The following is an 18,469-nucleotide window of genomic DNA, read 5'->3' on the forward strand; positions in this document are numbered from 1 at the left end:
TTTCTGTGGGCATCAGAATCACCTATGAAGCACTTTAAAACTGTGTTTTCTTGGGCTTGATCATAGGATTTCCAGGAGTGGAGCTTGGATGCATGCTTATGAAAAAGGAGAGTCTCATTTTGAAAAATGAGTCCTTCTTAAAAGTAGGTTCTTTGTTTCCCCCATCCCCACCCCAAAAGCAGGTTCTTAAATTGGCAAAATGTTGATATAGTTGTTGAAGTTGGATGCTGTTATTGGGGCCTAGTAGGTGGCCCCAAGATGTGCCTCAATGGCATACTGATAATTTTGAATGAAAGTTATTTAAGAAATGGCCAATGCAAGAGGGACACTGTGACCCTCTGCTGTCTCCTCCAAAGCAGGAGATCAATCTCTCATGTGAAAGGTGTACTCCTTACACCTGCAGGTAGAAGGAAACCCTTATTTCCAGAGGTAGGGAGTTTGGGCCCAGAAGCCTGTAAAAGTAAATCTTGTTACTTCTTTAATTTACTACCCCAAGCCCAAACTCTGTTTAGATTTTTCACTAATTGAGCACCTCAAACCCAAGTTTCTTTGTTGTGTCAATTCCTCACAAATTTGTTGCTTCTTTGTCTAAAAAGTATAAAAGCTGCCTACTTTGGCTACTTCTTAGGTTCCATTTCTATGAGACCTCTGTGCACACAATTAAAATTAGTTTCTTTTCTCTTAATCTGTCTTGTGCCCATTTTATTAGTCCAGCCACAAGAACTCAAGAGGGGTAGAGGGGGAATTTCCTCCTCCCAACACTATAGATGGAATGTTTGTATCCACCTGAAATTCATATGCTGAAATGTTAACCCCCAGTGTGATGGTTTTAGGAGATTGGGCCTTTGGAAGGTAATTAGGTTATGAGGGTGGATCCCTCCTAAATGGGATTAGTGCCCTTATAAAAGAGACCACACAGAGCTCCCTAGCCCCTTCCCTTCCCCTATGTGAGGTTACAGCGAGAAGAGGACTGTCTGTGAACCAGGAAGAGAGCTTTCACCAGAACTCAACCATTCTTATTTTTTTAATTAATTAATTAATTAATTAATTTTTGGCTGCCTTGGATATTTGTTGCTGTGAGTGGGCTCTCTCTAGCTGTGGCAAGTGGGGGCTACTCTTCATTGCGGTGCGTGGGCTTCTCATTGTGGTGGCTTCTATTGTTGCGAAGCACGGGCTCTAGGCATGTGGGCTTCAGTAGTTGTGGCACACGGGCTCAGTAGTTGTGGCTCCTGGGCTCTAGAGCGCAGACTCAACAGTTGTGACACACGGGCTTAGTTGCTTCACGGCATGTGAGATCTTCCCAGACCAGGGCTTGAACCCGTGTCTCCTGCCTTGGCAGGTGGATTCTTAACCACTGTGCCACCAGGGAAGTCCCAGAACTCAGCAGTTCTTGCACCCTGATCTTGACCTCCAGCTACCATAACTGTGAGAAATACCTTTCTGTTGTTTGTAAGCCACCCAGTCTATGCTCTTCTGTTACAGCAGCCCAAATGAACTAAGACACTGGGTGATAGGCACTTGAGAATTCATTATCTGTTCTCCTTACTTTTGAATATGTTTGAAAATTTCCATGAGCAGTAACCTTAAAAGAAAAAGTTCTGATAGCGTGTGAAGCTTATCAAAGTTGCTGTCCTAATCAGAGTTGGCTAAGCAGCAGAGATGTTACATCGAAGGTCAGCTAGGAAGGGACGTGGCCTCCTCATGGTGATGTTGAGCAATAGTGCAGCCGCCCATGTGGGCGCTGAGCCAGAGCACGAGCAGCCTGCCAGGGCTGTGCTGGGTCCTTGGACCCTGAACAGTAGGGCCTCCTTTCTTTCCGATTGCTTCTCAGCTTCTCTCTCAGTTCTGCAGGACCCCGTGAAGAGGCAGGAGCAGATATTTCTGTTCCTTGGAGAGGCAAGTAAAAAATGGAAGTCAGTCTTCAAGTCTCTCTTTGGGAAGGTAGCAGCAGATGATGGGAGTGGTAGTGTTCTCATTTGCCATCAGACTGGCCTCTCTCTCCCTCCATTAAAAACCCTTTGTCAGTCATCTTACACGCACTCTAAACCTTCCATTTTCATCTCTCTCTCTCTTTTATCCCCAGCATGACATTCTTTTCCTAGTCATGGTAACTTCTTGGTCTTGACTGTGATTTGCTTACTTATGCAAATCTGCAATGAAGTGTTAGGAACAGTATTAAAATAGAGGCCCTACCGCAGTGACACTTCCCTGGAGCCCCGTACAGTACCTATTATTAACAGGACGCACAGTTGAAGGAGGGGATAAACACAAAACACACATAAATCAACCTGGGGTGCTTCACCCAGACTTTCCCAATCCCTAGTCCTCACCTCGTGCAAAATACTACTCAAAACACAGCTCAGGGGAGGCCCAGGACAAACTGGCTGTCCATTTGTCAATGTGTAAGGCTAAAGATAACCAGGTAATTAAAGGGAACCATCAGTGCAAAGGAGGAGTTGAACCGTGAAGAAGCAGAACAACCTTCTGCTAGGGGAAAACGAGATAATGCTGGGGAGGAAGAGAACTTTTGAGGTGGTCTCAGTAGAGATGGGAGAGATTCAAGAGGACATTATATCCATAAACTGAAAGCAAGTTGCCATTGAAAGGGATAGTCAGAAAACTAGAATTCTTGAAATTGAAATCTTGACAATATGATTATCAAAATTAATTTCAGGGACTTCCCTGGCGGTTCAGTGGTTAGGACTCCATGTTTCCACTGCAGGCGGTGTGGGTTTGATCCCTGGTCAGGGAACTAAGACCCCACATGCTGTGTGATGTGGCCAAAAAAAAAAAAATTTTTTTCAAAATTCCACAAAAGTCTGAAAAATAAAATAGATGCAGCCAAGGACTGAATTCGAAATCTGGAAGATAAAGTTGAAAAAAGAAATCTTCTGAAACTTAGAGACATGATGTCAAAAGAGATAAAAGAAGGTTGGGAAAAGATGGAAGCAGTTTGCCCTCCAATTCCTCTAATAGGAGTCTCGGAAGACGGAAAGAGAACACGGAGAGAGGATGTGACTTTTCTCAAAAGAGAGAAATGACTTGGTCTTCAGATTGAAAGGGCCCATCTCGATACATATTGGTGACACTTCTGCCCTACAGGGATAAAAAAAGAGTATCCTTAAAGTTTTCAGAAAGAAAACATAAAATCGCCTGACTAAAGCCACAATGGCTCAGAAGACTCCAATCAGCAACACTGGACGTTAAAGAAAAGGGAGCACCAAGTTCCAGGTTCTGAGGGAAATGATTTGAACATATAAATATACCCCAGCTAGGCGAAGCCTAAAAATACCTTCAGACACAGGCAAGGACTCTGAAAGATTGTCTTCTCTATCCTTTTTCTAGAACAGCTACTCAGCGCTGTACTAGAGCCAAGCAGAAAAGGAACCCAAGAAAGAGAAAAACATGGGCTCCAAGAAACCAGTCTAGGAGGACAGTGACATGACATCCCAAGACAATGACAGTTGCGTCGCACACCTAGACAGCAGTGAGTCTAAATTAGAACAGAAAGTCAGAGGGCTCCATGGAAACAGTTTTCAGGAAGAAAGTGGGTAATATAACACAAGTCTTGTGATTAGGATCTAGAAGTCTCACCACAGCCTTCGATCAATGAGATGGTGGCAGAAGTCTTTTTTTTCTCCCCCCACAACAAGAAAAAGAATGGCCACTAGATATTCTGAGAAATAAAAGGAAACACTCTACAAGAAAGTCATGGTCTGAATATGAAGCAAGTCAGATTTTGAGCAGTTAGTGTATATGAGAAATAGTGATACACCCTCTGAATTAAATAGCAATACAATCTGTCGATACAATCTGTTTGAACTTGTAATGGGTACTCGGTATACACATTTGCCTGTGTTGAGTGTGCTTTTTTATTCCTGAAAGTGGTTTGCCATTTTTATAGCATATTTTCTTTACATATCAGCTTTTCCCTAATAATTTTTTTGAAGAATCACCCAGAGAATAAACTTAGGTGTAAATTTTGTTCTCATTGTTTCTCTTTCCCTCTCAAAAAAAAAAAAAAAATATGATTTTGTGGTTTTTAACATAGTATTGGTGACTTTGGATTTGTTTTTTTGTTCTCATGTCAAAGCTTATATTTATTGTCTTTTATATTTTTTATTTTTTAAGTTAATGTTTATTGGAGTATAGTTGATTTACAATGTTGTGTTAGCTTCTGCGGTACAGCAAAGTGAGTCAGTTATACATATACATATATCTACTCTTTTTTAGATTCTGTTCCCATATAGGTCATTACAGAGTATTGAGTAGAGTTCCCTGTGCTATACAGTAAGTTCTTATTAGCTTTCTATTTTATATATAGTAGTGTGTATATGTCAGTCCCAATCTCCCAATTTATCCTTCACCCACCATTCCCCATTGGTAGCCTTAACTTTGTTTTCTACATCTCTGACTCTATTTCTGTTTTGTAAAGAGGTTCATTTGTACCGTTTTTTAGATTCCATATATAAGCGATATCATATGATATTTATCTTTCTTTGTCTGACTCACTTCACTAAGTATGACAATCTCTAGTTCCATCCATGTCGCTGCAAATGGCATTATTTCATTCATTTTTTATGGCTGAGTGATATTCCATTGTATATGCATATCACATCTTCTTTATCCATTCCTCTGTCCATAGGTATTTAGGTTGCTTCCATGTCCTGGCTATTGTAAATAGTGCTGCAATGAACATTGGGGTGCACGTATCTTACCTTATCTTTTATTTATTTATCTATTTATCTATTTATTTATGGCTGCGTTGGGTCTTCGTTGCTGCGTGCAGCCTTTCTCTAGTTGTGATGAGCAGGGGCTGCTCTTCGTTGCAGTGTATGGGCTTCTCACTGTGGTGGCTTCTCTTGTTGCGGAGCATGGGCTAGGCGTGCAGGCTCAGTAGTTGTGGCTCGCGGGCTCTAGAGTGCAGGCTTAGTAGTTGTGGCACACAGGTTTACTTGCTCTGTGGCATGTGGGATCTTCCTGCACCAGGGATTGAACCCGTGTGCCCTGCATTGGCAGGTGGATTCTTAACCACTGCACCACCAGGGAAGTCCCTGGGGTACATGTATCTTTTTGAATTATGGTTTTCTCTGGATATATGCCCGGGAGTGGGATTGCTGGATCATATGGTAGCTCTATTTTTAATTTTTTAAGGAACCTCCATCCCATTCTCCACAGTGGCTGTTACCAGTTTACATTCCCACCAACAGTGTAGGAGGGTTCACTTTTCTCAACACCCTCTCCAGCATCAGTGGTTTATAGATTTTTTTTTTTTTTTCAGTACGCGGGCCTCTCACTGTTGTGGCCTCTCCCGTGGTGGAGCACAGGCTCCGGCCGCGCAGGCTCAGCGGCCATGGCTCACGGGCCTAGCCGCTCTGCGGCATGTGGGATCTTCCCGGACCGGGGCACGAACCCGTGTCCCCTGCATCGGCAGGCGGACTCTCAACCACTGCGCTACCAGGGAAGCCCTGTAGATTTTTTGATGATGGCCATTCTCACTGGTGTGAGGTGATACCTCATAGTAGTTTCGATTTGCAGTTCTCTAATAATTAGTGATGTCGAGCATCTTTTCATGTGCCTCTTGGCCATCTGTATGTCTTCTTTGGAGCAATGTCTGTTTAGATTTTCTGCCGATTTTTTGATTTGATTTTTTTTTTTTGATATTGAGTACATGAGCTGTTTGTATATTTTGGAGATTAATCCCTTGTCGGTAGCTTCGTTTGCAGATATTTTCTCCCATTCTGTGGGTTGTCTTGTTATTTTGTTTATGGCTTCCTTTGCTGTGCAAAAGCTTTTAAGTTTAATTAGGTCCCATTTGTTTATTTTTGTTATTTTCATTAGGAGGTGGATCAAAAAAGATGTTGCTGTGATTTATGTCAGAGAGTGTTCTGCCTATGTTTTCCTCTTAGAGTTTTATAGTATCAGGTCTTACATTTAGGTCTTTAATCCATTCTGAGTTTATTTTTGTGCATAGTGTTAGAGAATGTTCTAATTTCATTCTTTTACATGCAGCTGTTCAGTTTTCCCAGGACCACTTATTGAAGAGACTGTCTTTTCTTCATTGTATATTCTTGCCTCCTTTGTCATAGGTTAGGTGAACACAGATGTGTGGGTTTATCTGTGGACTTTCTATCCTGTTCCACTGATCTATATTTCTGTTTTTGTGCCAGTACCATACTGTTTTGATGACTGTAGCTTTGTCATATAGTCTGAAGTCAGGGAGCCTGAGGACTTTGGATTTTGATTGGACAGTCAGTTAAGCTCAGCATCTGGAAACTTAAACTTATGGACGTGAAGAAGCATAAGCTTAAAAAAATACCCATTAACCTTAACGTCGGACTCATATTTTTGTAATCTTTTTGAAGTGTTCCTTAGTAACTAATAGGTCTTGTTTTGAAGATATATATATATATATATATATATATATATATATATGTATATGTATATGTATAAAATTCAGCCACTCCTCTAGTTTCCGTTCACTTTTTTCTGCTAACTCCAAGTAAAATGAAATGAGAGAAGTTTTTAGAAATTTTATTTTTTTATTGAAGTATATTTGACATACAACATTCTATTAGTTTCAGGTATACAACATAATGATTCAACATTAAAGAAATATTTACAGCAGTTAAATATTTGTGGGATTATTTGGGTTGTGCGATTGGAATGGTGTGTGTGTGTGTGTGTGTATAGTTTCCTTCTTGATGCCCCACTTTCCACCAATCATTGCCTTCACACTTGCAGACTCTCATTTTTTTTAAAGGACCTCACCTACTTACTGATAGCAGGTGTAGGTTTTCTTGTTGAATGCTCCTGCCTACAAGATTTTAGTTTCTCAAGGACCAGGCCTAGGCCTCTATCCTGTTCCTCTTCCTCTGGCCTGGCTCGCCCAGCCTCAGGGTGCCCCCACCAGGTCCTGGAGGGTGTCCTGGGCAGATGAGAGCCTCTTGGCCCTGTGCCCCTTGATCCCTGCACTCTCATGGGCACCCCACATGGGGTGAGGGAGAAGGGGAGGCAGCTGGTCCAGGTTCAGGTAAGCATGGTGATGGGAACCCACATCGCAAGAGCCTTGAGTTCTCTGTACCAATCATTAGACTTTCAAAGTTGCATAAAGTATAAATCAGAGGCCCAAATGCTTACTAATGTTGATTCAGCACAATAAAGTAATCAATAAACAAAATAGTCTGAGAGGAACAGACTAACCTCAGAGCCTCTTCCCATGAATAAGTATTTGTGGGGACAAAGCATTTTTGGAGAAGTGAATCAGCTCATTTATTTGTAGAGATTTGGGGAATTATCATAAGAGCCTGAAAGGGTAATGAACATAGGAAACTCTCAATGTTGGTATCATCATGAAAAAGCCTTTCATGGAAGGGAGAGAGACTAGCACAAAATGTGTTTCCTCCCCTTAAACCATAGATTCTTCTCCTTGCCATGCTTTCCTGCAGACAAGGAAGGCCTCTAGCAGAGAGAGTGAGAATAGAAAGGGAAAGGAGAAAATGGAGAGAGGACATGGGAGGTGGTAGTGAGGATGAAACCCCGAGAGGCAGTGAGTACTTCAAGCTGGACCATGAGTCATAGAGTGACACGTAGGTCTGTGGGTCAGTTTCCTTTCTTTGCCCCCAGATCTTGGCATTATCTTGACTTTCATCTCTATGTTCTGCTTGTAGCATCTATATTCCAAAGGGCAAGGCCATTTTTAACATCTTCATAGCTCGTACATGCTTCCTGTTGGAAGGCAAACTCGTTAGAATATATCTACGTCCCAAATTAAATATAGTTTTTTGGTAAACATTTTTGACAGGATATTACGTTGAACCATAGGAAACTGCCATTTTTACAGACCCCCACAGCAGTCACACATTAGCAATTTCATATTGTTCAGTCTAATAATTTTGTCTTTGAAAGTATTTGGCTGTAAGTTATGCCTTTAATTTACCATTATTTGGAATTCCCTGGTGGTCCAGTGGTTAGCACTTGGTGCTTTCACTGCAGTGGTCCTGGTTGGGGAACTAGGATCCTGCAAGCCAAAATAAATCAATAAATCATAATTTACCATTAGCTAAGATTTCTCTGCAACTACTACATAGAGGCTGGGAATTTACGTAAACTGAGAACTTGTAACCTACAGATTATTATTCGAGGTAATGACACTTTAGATGCTCATAATACGAAAGGGAATAATTAATGGAGTTGACTTAAGTGGCATCTGTAAACTGTCCTTTAAACATTTATTAGCTAAAACCTCCTCGTTGTTTTTATTTCGGGGCTGTGGCCGGTTGGCTTCTGGTGGCAGGCTCTGATGAGTGATTAGTGTGTGGGAGGTTTATTCGAGGAGATGCTGGGCTAGCACCCATGGGGGAGGGGAAGGAGCCACACTGGACAGAGGCTGGGCTGTAGGGTTGTCACAACCCGACTCAGCAGCCGCATAGAGAGCTCGGAGCAAGGATGGTCTTCATGCTGTCCGGTTTGGGGTGCCGGTCGCTGGAGGCAGGCTGCCATCTGCCCTGGGAGGGGGCTGTCCAGAGAGAGCCAGCAGCTGAGGGCTTTAGCCAACGATGTTCCCAGTAGCTGGGGAAACAACCCTGTTGTCCCGACGTGGAGATCTAGTTAGCAAAACACAGCATCCACGACAGTGCCATTTTTTTTAAGGTCTTCTCGTAGCACCCTAGCACTGGGCCTGTGGGGCAGAGGGATCAATGGCCTGTGTGAGAAGCTGATGGGGCTTGAGGCTTTATTTTAAATAGACTTTTGGCTTTTAGGGAGAGAAAGGCTTTCAAACAGACTTAAGAGGAAAAGGGAGGGTATTGGGTGAGACTTGCCTGCAGATGTCAAGGTGGAGGGAGCTCTGGGTAGGGTCCCGAGTCCTGCCTGTTGGATCCTCACTGGTCTTACCTGTGAATCAAGGCGGGCACAGACCTGATGAACCCCATTTCTTCCTCCAGCCCTAGCACTGGGCAGTGCTCTGAGTCTCACCCCAGTGATCCCAAAGTAGAGCAAATCAGAGTCACTAACAGATTCAGATTTGAATTAGGCAGTTTGCTAATCTTTTCCTCGTTCCTTGTTCGCTCCTGGGGATTGGTGAGGCAGGGTCCAAGCCAGGCCATTTTACAGACAATCACATTGCTTTCTCCTTCGTCTGGCTCGGGACTCTGCACAGGCACATGTATGAATAGGACAGTCCGTTTCATTACTGAGGAGCAGGCAGCAGGTCACAGAAAGAAAAAGAAGAAAGAAAAATTGGAGAGGAGCCAAGAATTAGAAAACCAGCGGCTGAGTCGCACGCCCACTGTGCTCACTTGGGCAGCACATGGAATAATACAGAGACAAGTAGTGTGGCCCGTGTGCAAGCATGACACAGCAACGCGGGAAACATCCTGTATTTTTTCAGGGGTGATGAAAACGTTCTGGATATGGATAGCAGTGAATGGTTGTACAATAATGAGAATGCCCTTAATGCCAGAGAACTGTGCACTTAAAATGGTTAAATGGTAAGTTTTAGGTTATGAATATTTTGCCACAATTTATAAAAACCAGACATGGCCATAAGGGATGGAGGGTTGGATAAAGATGTCATAAAGTAAAAGTCATGCAATTACACTGATGAAATCAATTACAGCCAAAAAATAGCAGATGTCAAAACCCACGTGCAGGCAGTGACGTGCACACCCCGGTATAAATACAAAGTAGTGGAAAGAGCCAACCTGGATATCAGCTGGGTTCAAAGCCTAACTCTGCCACTTCCTAGCTGTGTGACCTTGGACAAGACACCTAACTTCTCTGAGCCTGTTTCTTATTTATAAAATCAAAATGATGACATTGGGGCATCCCTGGTGGCGCAGTGGTTAAGAATCTGCCTGCCAATGCACGGGACACGGGTTTGAGTCCTGGTCCAGGAAGATTCTACGTGTTGTAGAGCAGCTAAGTCTGTGCACCACAACTACTGAGCCTGCGCTCTAGAGCCCGCGAGCCACAACTACTGAAGCCCACGTGCCACAACTACTGAAGCCTGCGTGCCTAGATCCTGTGCTCTGCAACAAGAGAAGCCACGGCAATGAGAAGCCCTCGCACTGCAACGAAGAGTAGCCCCCGCTCGCCGCAACTAGAGAAAGCCTGCGCACAACAACGAAGACCCAACGCAGCCAAAAAATAAATAAATAAACAAAATCTATTAAAAAAAAAATTCAGGATGCCTGGGCTTTAGTCATGGTTCTGCCACTGTGAAAACATGGGCAAGTCACTCACCCTTCCTGGATTTTGATTTTCTTGTTGTGAAACAAGAGTTGTACTCAATGACCTCTATGATTAGTTCCTGCTCTAACTTGCTTTTGAGCTTCACAATTTCAGAGCACTCCAGACCTTTACTGGAAAGTGTGTGTCCAGGAGAGGTGAAACTCAGAAGAGCCAGTTCTGTTAGTCTGCTAGGGAGACCATAACAAAAGTACCAGGAACTGGGTGGCTTGAACAATGGAAATTTATAGTTTCATAGTTCTGGAGGCTAGAAGTCCAAGATCAAGGTGTCTGCAGGGTTGGCTCCTGTGAGGGCTTTGAAGGAGAACCTGTCTCACACCCCTCTCCTAGCTGCTCGTGGCTTACCAGCAGTCCTTGGCGTTCTGTCTTCTCTGCCTTCATTTTCATGTGGCATTCTCACTGTGTGTCTCTGTCTCTATGCCCACATTTCCCTTTTTATAAAGACACTGGTCATATTGGATTAGGCCCACCCTAATGACCTCATTTTAACTTGATTACCCTTGTAAAGACCTTATTTCCAAGTGAGGTCTCACGCTGAGGTACTAGGAGTTAGGATTTCAACATATCTTTTTTGGAGGACACAATTCCGCCAGCCCGTAACAGCAATCACAATACGTGGTTAAATATTTCTGTATGGAAGGAATGAAGAAGTGGACTAAAAATAGGTTTTTGAATTTTTTCAATTAGGTGATACCTTTTTTTTTATTTCTCTGGAATATACCTGAAGTTGAGTTTGTCAGGTATTATCGGGTTTGAGATGCAGTGTCCTTTCAAATGGTTCCCTCTGAGGAAATTTTACGCGTTCCTTTTTTTTCTTCTCCTCCCTACTTGCTTGTTCCCCTCATTCTTTTGTGTCTCCAGCTCTCATTGCATTAATTCTTACTCCCTTCTCCTTCATCGCCCTACCTGGATCTCAGAAAATTAGGGAATATCTGTTCTTTATTCACCCTGCAGAGTAAAAATGCAGCCATCATTCTCACTGAATCATGACGTCTGCTTTCAAAGCCTCTTTTCTTCCTCCCCGCTTTTCCAGGGACTCAGAAACCTTGGGCCTGGAAGGGACCTGAGATGTTTTCTGAGCCCAGAGGTGGCTTGGGTCTCCTCGAACGGCCTGTATTTTTAGGCTGGGCATGACCATCTCTCCACTTCTCAAGTATATTAGATATCTCTTTCTTATGTCAATTTAAAATCCGTTTCCCCATTCTGTCACCAGTGAGCTCTCTAGAGTGTGACAGAATGAAGCCATTGCATCTCCCATGGGAAGCCCTTGGAAGCAACACCAGCTATGCAGGTTCAGACTCCTCGTAACATTTGAGAGGTAGTTTTCTCTGGTTCTACTAGTTATTTAACCAGTCAGCTTCAGGGTCTGTGACTAATTAGTTGAGGTAACTTGGGTAGGTGATATAACCTCTTTGAACATCAGGGTCCACATCCTTGAACTGAGTTACAGCTAAAAGACTTGAATTTAAAGGGCCTGCTTTCTTCCTGTCTAGATTCACTTTTCTGAATCTCAGAAGATCATAGTACTGGGGGCTTCCCTGGTGGCGCAGTGGTTAAGAATCCACCTGCCAATGCAGGGGACACAGGTTTGAGCCCTGGTCCGGGAAGATCCCACATGCCATGGAGCAACAAAGCCCGCGAGCCACAACTACTGAGCCTGCACTCTAGAGCCCATGAGCCACAACTGCTGAGCCCGTGTGCCACAACTACTGAAGCCCGAGCGCCTAGAGCCCGTGCTCTGCAAGAGAAGAGTAACCCCCGCTTGGGGCAACTAGAGAAAGCCCGCACACAGCAATGAAGACCCAGTGCAGCCAAAAATAAATAAATAAAATAAATAAATTTATAAAAAGAAAAGATCATAGTACTTACCTTTCCTCATGGGACTGCTGTGAAATCAAAGGTGATAGTATTTGTCAATTTTTGTTGTTGTTGCTAGTAACTACTGCTGCTGCTGCTACTATAAAGGGCCTGGCAGGAGTTCCTCTTTCTAGGCTGGGTTAACAGCAGAAGTAAATGAAAAACTTTTGCTGCAAGTCACCCTGAGCTTATAGGAAGTGGTTGGGGACAGGATGTGTGGGAAAGCCAGGAGGGTTATTCAAAGAATTATTTCCAAAAAAAAAAAAAGAATGATTTCCAACCTGTGACCCAAGTTATGATTGTTAGCCAACTTCTAGAGCTGTCTGGGAAATGGCCAAATTCAGTTCTTAGAAGATCAAACCTGGGAGAAGTGCATTCACTGTTTTGGAACAAATTAAGCAAAACACAGGATGACTGGCATCCTTTTGATCCCCTCCCTCATCCGTATCAAGAGCTAGCTCCCTTTGATTTCAGAGACTTTAAGAAAAAAGGTACAGAAATGAGTTCTTTTGTTAAAAAAAAATCACAAAAGAAAATAATAGGGGTTTGTATCTTCCTGGCTGGCCCTCTTTTTCACACATTTCTCTTCTGGCGTGAAGCAGAACAACAGAACTCTGTGTGGACAGATTACAGTGCACTTACCAACAGAACTGAATGGGCCCTCCCTCGTGGATGTGGCTCAGAGACTCCCACTTGGTGGCACTGATGGCCAGTTGGGTCCTTTCCATGGAACCACTGAGCGTTATTTCATCCTTGGGGTTTGCAGGGTGAGTTTGCAGCCATCCTGGGCTTCTTGTCGCTGTAGTGTCTAAGAGAGCATCTGGTGGTCTTTTCAGCCACTCTAATGAAGAGAGAAGAGAGGTTGCTTTCAAGAGCCCAAGGGCTTCGCATCTGTCATGCTTACACACGAATGATTTTAGTATCCGGAGAATCACATCAGGAGCTAGTTAAAGCCATTCCTAAATTATTTATCTGGGTCAGATTTTGGTTCACTCTCTTATTCAAGATAAAGAGACTGTTGCTCTGATACTATCATAAAACCTCTTAACGAATCTTCCATGTTTGCTCGGTGCCTTTCTGATACCCTAGTGATTGTTAATTTTTGTTTGGGACCTGACCTTGGTATAAAAATCTACAAAATTTACCCAAATCTTTATTACCTCTACGTGTAATCAGCTGAAAACTTGTTATGTAGCATTGGTGAAACCACCTGGTAGTGGTATGAATGTATATTTGGAGATGACAGAACTAAGGAATTTGAACCTTTATCATTAAAATAAAAACCCTAAAGTAAGCAAAATATATACATAATTTTTAAAAGATTAAGGTGCCCATATTAGATCAGTCATTCCCAAACTTTTCTATTTATCAGGGTTACTGCAGTAGCTCCTTGGCATAGCCTTTCAAAATCTGTTCTTTAAAAACTCCACTGATGATTCTGATAGGCTCCATTCCACAAAATAGTCTTTTATATTTTTAAATTCAAACTGTGTCAGCACTGGCCCTTGTGCTGTTAGTTGTTCTCACTAACCCAATTAATTCCCTTCATTTTAGTTATAAACCATAAGTTGAACTTATTTATTGCATACTTTTTTTTTTGCTGTACGTGGGCCTCTCACTGTTGTGGCCTCTCCCGTTGTGGAGCACAGGATCCGGACGTGCAGCCTCAGCGGCCATGGCTCACGGGCCCAGCCGCTCTGCGGCATGTGGGATCTTCCCGGACCGGGGCATGAACCCGCGTCCCCTGCATCGGCAGGCGGACTCTCAACCACTGCGCCACCAGGGAAGCCCTATTGCATACTTAAAAAAATATATATTATTTATTTTTGGCTGTGTTGGGTCTTTGTTGCTGCGTGTGGGCTTTCTCTAGTTTCAGCGAGCAGGGGCTACTCCTCATTGTGGTGGGCAGACTTCTCATTGTGGTGGCTTCTCTTGTTGCAGAGCATGGGCTCTAGATGCATGGGCTTCAGTAGTTGTGGCATGTGGGCTCAGTAGCTGTGGCTCCTGGGCTCTAGGGCTCAGGCTCAGTAGTTGTGGCACACGGGCTTAGTTGCTCCGTGGCATGTGGGATCTTCCTGGACCAGGGATTGAACCTGTGTCCACTGCATTGGCAGGCAGAGCCTTAACCACTGCACCACCAGGGAAGTCCCTATTGCATACTTTTAAAACATATAGACTAATTTACAAAATCTTAGCTAAGGAATTCTATTGCTCACAAAGTAATTTCTCCTTCATCCCTTGTTAAGCTTTTTTGTCTTTAATCCTCTTCCAGCTAAAAACAAAACAAAAAAACCCCAAGAAAAACAAGAGGAGTGAATAATTTGAGAAAAATCCTTTAAGTGGCCATGTACATGTGTTTTCATGCATGCAACTGTGTTAGCCTGGGGCTTTTGGGGTTGCAATATCAGAGTCTACCTCAAATGAGCTCAAGCAGAAAAGTGAATTTATCGGCTCATGGAACTGGAAAGTCCAGGGATGCAGCTGTGTCAGCTTGATTCAGAGAATTCGAATCACCCCAACTTCCTTCATAATCTGAGCCTTCTTTTCTCTCCTTGGACATAGGCTTCCTCCATGTGGCTAAAAGCAGTGTCCACAAGCGGCCTGAGATTCACAAACCCATAGCCAAGTACCCTAAAAGAAAGACCTCTCTTCTAATGTCTGCTTATTAATTCTATGGAAGACTCCATTTATTAACTCTGCTTGGGTCCCATCTCATTGCTGTGATGGTGCACTGTGACTGACAGCACCACCTAGACTATATGGAATGTGGAGGAACTCTCCAGAGAAAAAGTTACTCTAGAGTAGAGGTTAGCAAATTGGTTTCTCAAGGGCCATAGAGTAAGTATAGTAGGCTTTATGGGCTACATAAATCACTGCTGCACCTTCTTTTTCTTCTCCTACTAAGCTTTCTTTCACACTGAGGAAAAAGTACTGGGAGTAGGATCAAAATTGAGCAGAAAAAGGAAAATAGGGACAAAGGAAAGCGGGAATGCAGAAAAAATGGGTGAGGGTAAGAAATAGTTTAGAAAGTATTAAGGAGCATAATTTAGAAAGTATTAAGGCCATATTCCTTATTCCAAAAGAACAAAATGAGCTCTAGAGCTGTGAGGCTAGAAAAATGATTATTGGCAGCCACCCTTTGTGAGAGTAAAAGGAAAATTCATTTCACTTAAATAGGAGCAACTGGAAAAGACTGTGGTCAATGTCCATACAAAGTTCTTATAAGAAAAAATATAAGGAGCAGAATAACGTTCCTTCAGATGATGAAAGCACACAAGAAGGACATGGTCACGAAAGAGATGAAAACCATAAGCTAAATTAAAAAAAAGCTAAAATGAAATAAGAAAATGATAGAAGCGTGGAAGAACAATATAAATCAAAGGTACAGAAACTCATACGTGAAGTATTTGGAAAAATAGGAATATATGAAAATAAAGGTGACAGAACTACCTCAGACAAGTATTGGAAACTTAAAATCATTTCAGAAATAAAGATTAAACTATACTGAATACAAGAGCAAATAAACACATATAATTCATTTTATTTATTTTTATATATTTATTTTTGCTTTTTTTGAAATATAGTTGATTTAAAATATTATATTAGTTGCAGGGTACAACACAGTGATTCAGTATTTTTATAGACTATAGTCCATTTAAAGTTATTATAAAGTATTGGCTATATTCCCTGTGCTGTACAGTATATCCTTGTAGCTTATTTATTGTATACATAGTAGTTTGTACCTCTTAATCTCTTACCCCATCTTGCCTCTCCCCCCTTTCCTCTCCCCGCTGGTAACCACTAGTTTGTTCTGTATGAGTCTGTTTCTGTTTTGTTACATTCGTTTGTTTTATTTTTTTAGATTCCACACCTAAGAAATGACATACAGTATTTGTCTTTCTCTGTCTGACTTATTTCACCTAGCATTATACACTCCAGGTCCATCCATGTTGTAAATGGCAAAATTTCATTCGTTTTTATGTCTGAGTAATATTCCATTGTGTGTGGGGGGGAGGGTGGGGGGGAGGGAGGGAGATATCACATCATCTTTAGCCATTCATCTGTTGATGTATACTTAGGTTGCTTCCATATCTTGGCAATTATAAATAATGCTGTGAACAGTGGGGTGCATATATCTTTTCAAATTAATGTTTTTGTTTTCTTTGGATATATACCCAGGAGTGGAATTGCTGGATCATATGGTAGTTCTATTTTTAGTTTTTTAAGGAACCTCCATATTGTTTTCCATAGTGGCTGTACCAATTTACATTCCCACCAACAGTGCACCAGGGTTCCCTTTTCTCCACATCCTAACCAACACTTATTATTTCTAATCTTTTTGATAATAGCCATTCTCACAGGTGTGAGGTGATATCTCATTGTGGTTTTGATTTGCATTTCCCTGATTAGTGATGTTGAGCACCTTTTCATGCACCTGTTGAGCCTCTGTATGTCTGGGAAAATGTCTATTCAGATCATCTGCCATTTTAAAAATCAGATTGTTTGGGGTTTGTTTGTTTACTACTGAGTTATATGAGTTCTTTATATAGTTGGGGTATTAACCCTTATAGGATATGTGATTTGAAAATATTTTCTCCTATTCTTTAGATTGTCTTTTTATTTTGTTGATGGTTTCCTTTGCTGTGCAGCAACTTTTTAGTTTGATGTAGTCCCACTTGTTTATTTTTGCTTTTGTAGCCTTTTTGCTTTTTGTTGCCTTTGCTTTTGGTGTCAAATCCAAAAAATTATTTCTAAGACCATCATCAGGGAGCTTATGTTTTCTTCCAGGAGCTTTATGGTTTCAGGCTTTATGTTCAAGTCTTTAATCCATTTTAGTTGATTTTGTGTATGGTGGAAGATAGTAGCCCGGTTTCATTCTTTTGCACATGGCTGTCCAGTGTTCTCAATACCACTTATTGAAGAGAATGTCCTTTCCTCAGTGAGTGTTCTTGGCTCCTTTGTAATAAATTAATTTACCATATATGCATGGGTTTATATTCGTGCTCTCTATTCTGTTCCACTGATCTATATGTCTCTTTTTGTGCCAATACCGTCCTTTTTTGATTACTATAGCTTTATAATATAGTTTTTAAAAATAAATCTCACTTTATTTTTTTATAAATTTATTTATTTTATTTATTTACTTTTGGCTGTGTTGGGTCTTCGATGCTGTGCACCGGCTTTCTCTAGTTGGGGCGAGCAGGGGCTACTCTTTGTTGCGGTGCGCGAGCTTCTCATCGCGGTGGCTTCTCTTGTTGCGGAGCATGGGCTCTATGTGCGCAGGCTTCAGCATTTGTGGCTCACAGGCTCTAGAGCACAGGCTCAGTAGTTGTGGTGCACAGGCTTAGTTGCTCCGTAGCATGTGGGATCTTCCCGGACCAGGGCTCGAACCCATGTCCACTGCATTGGCAGGCGGATTCTTAACCACTGCGCCACCAGGGAAGCCCCTATAATATAGTTTTAAGGCAAGCAGTGTGATGCCTCTAGCTTTGTTATTCTTTCTCAACATTGCTTTGGCTACTCAGTCTTTCAAGGTTCCATCTGAATTTTAGGGTTGTTTGTTCTATTTCTATGAAAAAATGCCATTGGAATTTTGATAGGAATTGCATTGAATCTATAGATCACTGGGTAGTATGACTATTTTAATAATACAGATTCTTCCAGTCCATGAGCACAGATGTTCTTTCCATTTATTTGTGTCTTCCTCAATTTCTTTCATCAATGTCTTACAGTTTTCAGAGTATAGATTTTTCACCTCCTTGGCTAAATTTATTGCTAGGTATTTTATTCTTTGTGATGCAATTGTAAATGGATTGTTTTCTTATTTTCCCTTTCTGATAGTTCATTATTAGTGTAAAGAAACATACTGATTTTTGTATATTGAGTTTTGTATCTTGCAACTCTAATGAATTTATTATTTTTAACAGTTTTTTTATGGAGTCTTTAGGGTTTTCTATATAAAATATCATGTCATCTGCAAATAGTGACAGTTTTACTGCTTCCTTTCTGATTTGGTTGCCTTTTATTTCTTGCCTAATTGCTCTGGCTAGGATTTCCAGTACCATGCTGAGTAAAAGTGGTGCGTGGGCATCCTTATTTTGTTCCTGATCACAGCAGAAGAGCTTTTAAGTTTTTTCCCATTGTGTATAATACTAGCTATGGATTTGTCATATATGGCCTTTATTATGTTGAGATATGTTCCTTCTATACCAACTTTGATGAGAGTTTTTATCATGAAAGGATGTTGTTGAATGCTTTTTCTGCATCTATTGAGATGATCATATGATTTTCATCTTTCATTTTGTTAATGCAGTGTATCACACTGATTAATTTGGAGATGTTGAACCATCCTTGCATCCCT

The 18,469-nt window shown here is 41.8% G+C and overlaps 1 long non-coding RNA gene across 2 annotated transcripts; it reads right to left on the reverse strand.

The window, feature by feature from the left end:
* Positions 1-6,518: 6,518 nt before the first annotated feature.
* On the reverse strand, positions 6,519-12,112 carry LOC125965424 (uncharacterized). 2 transcript variants are annotated; one of them, XR_007479284.1, is made up of 3 exons: positions 8,896-12,112; positions 7,940-8,020; positions 6,519-7,728 (listed from the first exon to the last, which is right to left on the reverse strand). It is a non-coding gene; the product is annotated as an uncharacterized LOC125965424 (long non-coding RNA). The 2 variants fall into 2 exon arrangements; XR_007479283.1 differs by lacking the exon at positions 8,896-12,112 and having other exon boundaries at positions 7,940-8,730.
* Positions 12,113-18,469: the final 6,357 nt, after the last annotated feature.

The sequence above is a fragment of the Orcinus orca genome, chromosome 9 (assembly GCF_937001465.1).
Source record: "Orcinus orca chromosome 9, mOrcOrc1.1, whole genome shotgun sequence".
NCBI classification, from domain to species: Eukaryota; Metazoa; Chordata; class Mammalia; order Artiodactyla; family Delphinidae; genus Orcinus; species Orcinus orca.